Below are 7,277 nucleotides of genomic sequence, written 5' to 3'. Positions count from 1 at the left end.
GGCTGTCGGACTTTGGGGGCCCAGCCTTGGGCTGTGCTGCAGGGCCACCCTGATTCCAAGTGCTCTTATTGTCTGTGTATGGACCACCCCATCTCCAGCCCTGGGCTGCTCAAGCCTGGTTGCCTTCATGGAGGAATCGCTCCCTTCTCTGCCAGGAGGGCAGGGAAGAGTGCTGGGACCTCAGTTTCTCAGCCTTCTGGGATTTGGCCGGCCAACGCTGTCTGTCTGAAATGCTGTGCTGTGAGTTGTTTCAATAAAGAGCCCCCAGGGCTGAAAAAAAAAAAAAAGATCAAAAGATAACTAGGATAATTCAGCCATGAACAGTCAAATTCCAACTTCATTTTATCATCCATGTATAAATTAATAAGTGATGGGCACTTGTAAAGATTATAGTCAATTCTGATAAAATAAAAACAGTGTCAGAATCAGATAAATGGAAATCAAATAAGACAGCTATGGAGAATAAAGGAGGGCAGACATAATATAACTCCTGAATGATTCAAATGCATGGATTTTTCACCTCAGATTTAGCTGTGATATTCTAGAAAGGGAAAAAAACGTCCCAATCACTTTTCCCCCCTAAAAACAGACAAAGGACTGCATCTTGATAAATAAAGTTTAGGCTAGGTTAGTTCATTTCAGTTCAGTTAGTCGCTCAGTCGTGTCCGACTCTCCGCGACCCCATGAATCACAGCACGCCAGGCCTCCCTGTCCATTACCAACTCCCTGAGTACACTCAAACCCACGTCCACAGAGTCGGTGATGCCATCCAGCCATCTCATTCTTGGTCGTCCCCTTCTCCTCCCGCCCCCAACCTTTCCCAGCATCAGAGTCTTTTCCAGTGAGTCAACTCGTCGCATGAGGTGGCCAAAGTATTGCAGTTTCGACTGGTTGGATCTCCTTGCAGTATAAGGGACTCTCAAGAGTCTTCTCCAACACCACAGTTCAAAAGCATCGATTCTTCGGCGATCAGCTTTCTTCACAGTCCAACTCTCACATCCATACATGACCACGGGAAAAACCATTGCCTTGACTAGACGGACCTTGGTTGGCAAAGTAATGTCTCTGCTTTTTAATATACTATCAAGGTTGGTCATAACTTTCCTTCCAAGGAGCAAGCATCTTTTAATTTCATGGCTGCAATCAGCATCTGCAGTGATTTTGGAGCCCGAAAAAATAAAGTCTGACACTGTTTCCACTGTTTTTCCATCTGTTTCCCATGAAGTGATGGGACCAGATGCCATGATCTTTGTTTTCTTAATGTTGAGCTTCAAGCCAACCTTTTCACTCTCCTCTTTCACTTTCATCAAGAGGCTTTTGAGTTCCTCTTCACTTTCTGCCATAAGGGTAGTGTCATCTGCGTATCTGAGGTTATTGATATTTCTCCCAGCAATCTTGATTGCAGCTTGTGCTTCTTCCAGCCCAGCGTTCCTCATGATGTACTCTGCATATAAGTTAAATAAGCAAGGTGACAATATACAACCTTGACGTACACCTTTTCCTATTTGGAACCAGTCTGTTGTTCCATGTCCAGTTCTAACTGTTGCTTCCTGACCTGCATACAGGTTTCTCAAGAGGCAGGTCAGGTGGTCTGGGATTCCCATCTCTTTCAGAATGTTCCACAGTTTATTGTGATCCACACAGTCAAAGGCTTTGGCATAGTCAATGAAGCAGAAATAGATGTTTTTCTGAAACTCTCTTGCTTTCTCCATGATCCAGCGGATGTTGGCAATTTGATCTCTGGTGCCTCTGCCTTTTCTAAAACCTGCTTGAACATCTGGGAGTTCACGGTTTACATACTGCTGAAGCCTGGCTTGGAGAATTTTGAGCATGACCTTACTAGCGTGTGAGATGAGTGCAATTGTGCAGTAGTTTGAGCATTCTTTGGCATTGCCTTTCTTTGGGATTGGAATGAAGACTGACCTCTTCCAGTCCTGTGGCCAGCGCTGAGTTTTCCAAATTTGCTGGCACATTGAGTGCAGCACATTCACAGCATCATCTTTCAAGACTTGAAATAGCTCAACTGGAATTCCATCACCTCCACTAGCTTTGTTCGTAGTGATGCTTTCTAAGGCCCACTTGACTTCACATTCCAAGATGTCTGGCTCTAGGTCAGTGATCACGTTATCGTGACTGTCTTGGTCGTGAAGATCTTTCTTGTACAGTTCTTCTGTGTATTCCTGCCACCTCTTCTTAATATCTTCTGCTTCTGTTAGGTCCATACCATTTCTGTCCTTTATCAAGCCCATCTTTGCATGAAATGTTCCCTTGGAATCTCTAATTTTCTTGAAGAGGTCTCTTGTTTTTCCTATTCTGTTGTTTTCCTCTATTTCTTTAGGACAACTGGAAAAATGAATGAAGGAGAGGTGGGAGGAAAAATGAAAGAAAAGATGAAAGTTTAGTTGACCAGGCATAGAACATGAGGGAGGGTGCCTGTTCATAAATCAGCCCACGTTAATCATACTCAATGCAGGGAAGGGCAAAAGCAGAAAAAAAGTGATTAGGGTTACTATGGGACCTCCATGCTGAAATTTCTGCCTGTTTACAGTTTGGGAAAGAAAAATAGGGAGGTAACTCATTTTCATGCTAGCTGTTGGTGTTCTGAAGAAACTAAAAAAAAAAAAAGCCTAGCAACAGGAAGATAGCATGGATCAATAAAGAGATATTTAGTTAGGAGGAAACTAAACACTACCCTCCTGTTCCGTTCCGTTCCGTTCAGTCGCTCAGTCGTGTCCGACTCTTTGCGACCCGTGGACTGTAGCCTACCAGGCTTCTCCGTCCATGGGATTCTCCAGGCAAGAATACTGAAGTGGGTTACCATTTCCTTCTCCAGGGGATCTTCCCGACCCAGGGATCGAACCCGCGTCTCCCGCATTGGAGGCAGACGCTTTAATCTCTGAGACACCAGGGAAGCCCGGTATAGCCAATATATTCATGGGCGATACTGGAAAGATTCAGTCAAGCAAGTATAACTGTATGCTCCACCAGCAAGACATCCGAAAAACACCCACACCTCTATGCACAGCATTGATGCGGGAATCCAAATCACAGAATAAAATCTCAGGTCAGTCCTTTCTGTAAAAAGGGACTCAAAGTCTAGGGAAGGGTTTATTTAGAAATGAGCTGAAGATTCTTATGGTTTAAAGGTGGCGGGTAAGAAGTCAGAGGGCTAGAAAGGACTTTAGATATCATCTAGTGCAAATTCCTTATCTTACTGGTGGGAAAACTGAGGCTTCAAGAGAAGTGTCAGCTTTAAACAATGAAAGAACCGTGACTAGAAGAGAAGTCATGTAATTTTGGGTGTGGTACTTTCCTTGTTACACTGATCTCTCAGGCCCCTTTAAATCTCAACGTGTATCATTTAAACAAGCTTGGGGAAAATGAGAAAGATCAGATAGGAAAAAAGGTGAATTTTTAGAAAGATTTTGGTAATAATTCATGTTCTGATAGGCTTAATATTAATGAGGGGGGAATCCTACTTATTTTTTGGTAAAAATGTTATTTTCTGAATGAAACATGTTCTTTTTCTGCAAGCTGTTTTTCTAGGTATGAGGGTAGCTCACAGCTGGCAGCTTTCATATGACCCATCTTTGTAGTTAGAGTTCGATTCGGTAGATCCTGTATCATCAGGCGGGCTGAAATGACTGCTGTCTAGAGAATCAGTATCAATACTTTTTGTCTCTGACTGAGGGTGGACAGAAACTTGAACTGCTATCTCCTGGCCTTGTTCACTCAGGGAACCATCATCTGAATCTCCTCCTGGTGAATTACTCCGGTCCATCTCTGGGTTAATGACAAAGATGCCATCTTGAGCATTCAAGGCAGGTCTCTCTTTAATTCTCTCTCCCATCTCATCAGGGTCATCCACTCGCACAGCCTCAAACATCTCCTCTACAAAGGCCCGGCAGTTTAGAATTAGGGGTGGCAGAGGGACACTTCTTGCCAGTTCTTCGATATAACGAGCAAACTCCATAGTTTTAAATTGCGTGACTTTGGCGAGTTCCAGAGTCTTGGCCGAGGTGATGATGGGAATGCGTTTTGCAATCTCAAAGGCCTTCTGAAGTTTCTCTGCCCCTTCAGTTCGGAAGAATTCATTGATGGCTTTCTCAGTTTTACGAAGATGGCTGCTCATCATGCACAGCCGTGTGACATTTAAGATGAGAGTGATTGTAAAGGCAATCAGGCAAACAACCATGTAGTAGACACTCATGTCTCCCGAGGTGAAGACAACACGCAGGGTGACTGAGTAGGAGGCACGGGTTGGAGAGGTGATATAACACGTATAGAGCCCACGGTCAGCAAAGGCTACGCTGGTGATATTCAGGAAGTTATCAGAAACCAACCATTTTCCACCTCTGTCTCTGTCATCCAGCTGCTGTCCTTTTGAGTTGTACCAAGAGACCTGTTCATAGTGGTCGACTGTGAGAAGACACTTGATTGAAACACTAGTTCCCTCTCTGGCTATGATGACGTCATCACCTGAGTGGGAATCTGCTGAGAGTTCAAAACTTGGAAGAAATGATGCATTAGAAGAACTATGATTTGTTCCCAGTGGGATCATTTGGTTGAAGTCTACATCTTCCAAAGCAAAAGCAGCTGGCACAATAACACTCACCACTAAAGTGGATAAACAATGAAGTGGCTTCATGGGAAAATGGGGAGAAAATCTTGTTTATATTTGGAGAACTCAATAGCTTCTATATTACAACAAGAGCACAGTGGGTCACTGATTGCTTGGTACTGGGATTTTCCAAAAAAAAAAAAACAACAAACGGTAGATCCAGGTATATTCTGGAGTCTTCAAGATTAAAAAGATATGAGTGGAGACCAACCAGACGCCTGCCGAGCTCCTTCCGGCCGGAGCTGCTGCTTGACCCTCCTGTTACCATGTCTTTAAACATGATCAAGCACATCTGCAAAACACATACTTACTAGACCCTTCTTCCTTACCTGCCAAAGGTAGCAAAAACTAAAGCCTTTCATGAATTGAGCTTTGCAAAGATGCTGTAGACACTCTTTTGCATTTTCCTTGGACTTGCAGTTCCATAATGGATGGCTTCTCTGAGTTGTAAAATAAACACTGGTAAGTCCCAGAAATATGAGCGTGGGTTTCATTGATTATAGCATTGGGGTCATCAGAATGGTTTGGTCAATCAGTAAACTCATTGTCCCCACTACCATATAATACCCTCTCACCCCGAGGGACAGAAGTAGTGACAAAAACACAAGGAGATTTGAAAGAGACCTGAGGAAACAAGAGTGGTGGAATCTACAAATGAGCTACCATTTTTCAATTTCACTGGCTATATTTTTTCACTGCACTGTGGTACCTATAGCATCAGATGTAGAAGGAAAAGCAGAGTGGAAAACACATTATTTTGAAGGTTGTTGTTTAGTTGCTAAGTCGTGTCCAACTCTTTTGTGATCCCATGGACTAGCCTGCCAGGCTTCTCTGTTCATGGGATTTCCCAGGCAAGGAGTGGGTTGCCATTACCTTCTTCAGGGATCAAACTCACATATCCTGCATCGGCAGGCAGATTCGTCACTGCTAAGCCACTGGAGAAGCCATTTTGAAGATACCCTTTATAATATTCCTTTTTAAAATAATTTTTTTTGTTGGAATATAACTGACATATAACATTATATTAGCTTCAGGTGTCCAAATGTAATGATTCCTTATTTAACATATTGTGAAATTATCACCAGAAAAAGTTTAATTAACACCCATCACCACACATAGTTACAATTTTCTTTTTTTGCAGTGAGAATTTTTGTTTTAAGAGCTACTCGCTTAGTGACTTAAATATATAATTCAGTGTTATTAAATACAATTACTATACTGTAGCACGGTTTATTTATTTTATATAGTGTTTTTTTTTGAGGAATTTTAGTAAGTCCAAAATGGTCAAGTTATATTTTCCAAGCAAATCCTGTAGTCCAGGGCTAAATAAATTAAAACATTTTCCTTATGCTGATTGATTTGGACCTGAGTTAGGAAAACTAAATATGAACATTTCCTTGGTAGATAGAAAATGGTTTATTTTAGAATTATGTTCTCACAGTAACCCTGTTGCTATTTCTTATAGAAATGACTGGTTTGATGTCTACTCAGCTCAGCTTGATTCTTTGTAAAGGATATTAATTGGAGATATCTCCATGATACATATGCTCTTCTCTAAATTAATTAGTCAAATTCCAAAATGTACTGTTTCTGTACAAACCTGCATTTAATACATTTTACTTAAAAAGAATACAGAGTTTCAGCCCTGTTCCATGGAAATAGCAGCAGTGCTTCACTTTCTTTATTGCCTGGTTGTACAGCCGATGTTCAGGGTTTTATTGTTTGTTGTTTCTGGTTGATCAGAATATTGTAAAGAGCACCGATGCCCACTTAACTGCTGGCGTTCTGTGTGAAATTGATAGAACTGGGGTGCTGGGGCTGTTGACCCTCACTATACCCTTTTCCCTTTTCCTCTTCCAATTTTATGTTTTTGTTGTCTCCAGTTTTTCCTTTCTATATTGTGAGTTTATTAACAAATTGAGGTGGCTATAGTTATTTTTCTGCTTATTTGTCTCTTTAACCTTTATGGTATAATAACATGTTTGAAAAGCTCTTCTTATAAAGAGTTACAGTTTTTTGGTTCTGTTTATCACCTTACTCAAAGTTTTGTGTACTTTTTTGTTTCTGGTGGAAGAATTATTTTCAACATTTCTTGTAAAGCAAGTCTAGTATTGATAAATCCCCTCAGCTTTTGTTTGTCTGGCAAAGTCTTTGTTTCTCCTCCGTATCTGAATGACAACGTTCCTGGGTAGAGTATTCTCTGGTAACAGTTTTTATCTTTTATAATTTCAAGAATGTCATTCCATTCTCTTCTGGTCTGTAGACTTTCTGATAAGAAATCTGTTGAGAGCCTAATGGGGTTCCTTTGTAGGTTACTATCCTTCTTTGCCCTGGCAGGCTTTATACTTTTTTTCTTTGTTATTGACTTTTGACAGTATTAATATAAAGTTGTTTTGGAGAAGGTATTTTTGCATTGAGGTAATTCAGTTCAGTTCAGTCGCTCAGTCGTGTCTGACACTTTGTGACCCCATGAACTGCAGCATGCCAGGCTTCCCTGTCCGTCACCAACTCCCGGAGTCCACCCAAACCTGTGTCCATTGAGTTGGTGATGCCATCCAGCCATCTTATCCTCTGTCCTCCCCTTCTCCTCCTGCCCTCAGTCTTTCCCAGCATCAGGGTCTTTTCCAATGAGTCAGCTCTTCGCATCAGGTGGCCA

The 7,277-nt window shown here is 41.8% G+C and overlaps 1 pseudogene; it reads right to left on the bottom strand.

Moving 5' to 3' along the window:
- Positions 1-3,147: 3,147 nt before the first annotated feature.
- Positions 3,148-4,871, bottom strand: LOC129561919 (microfibril-associated glycoprotein 3 pseudogene; annotated as a pseudogene).
- Between the last annotated feature and the right edge of the window lie 2,406 nt (positions 4,872-7,277).

Source organism: Moschus berezovskii, chromosome 5 (genome assembly GCF_049115385.1).
Source record: "Moschus berezovskii isolate FMDL1 chromosome 5, NW_MosBer_1.0, whole genome shotgun sequence".
In the NCBI taxonomy this organism is placed as follows: domain Eukaryota; kingdom Metazoa; phylum Chordata; class Mammalia; order Artiodactyla; family Moschidae; genus Moschus; species Moschus berezovskii.
The sequence above is the reverse complement of the archived record's forward strand: the minus strand, read 5'-3'. Positions and strand labels throughout refer to the sequence as shown.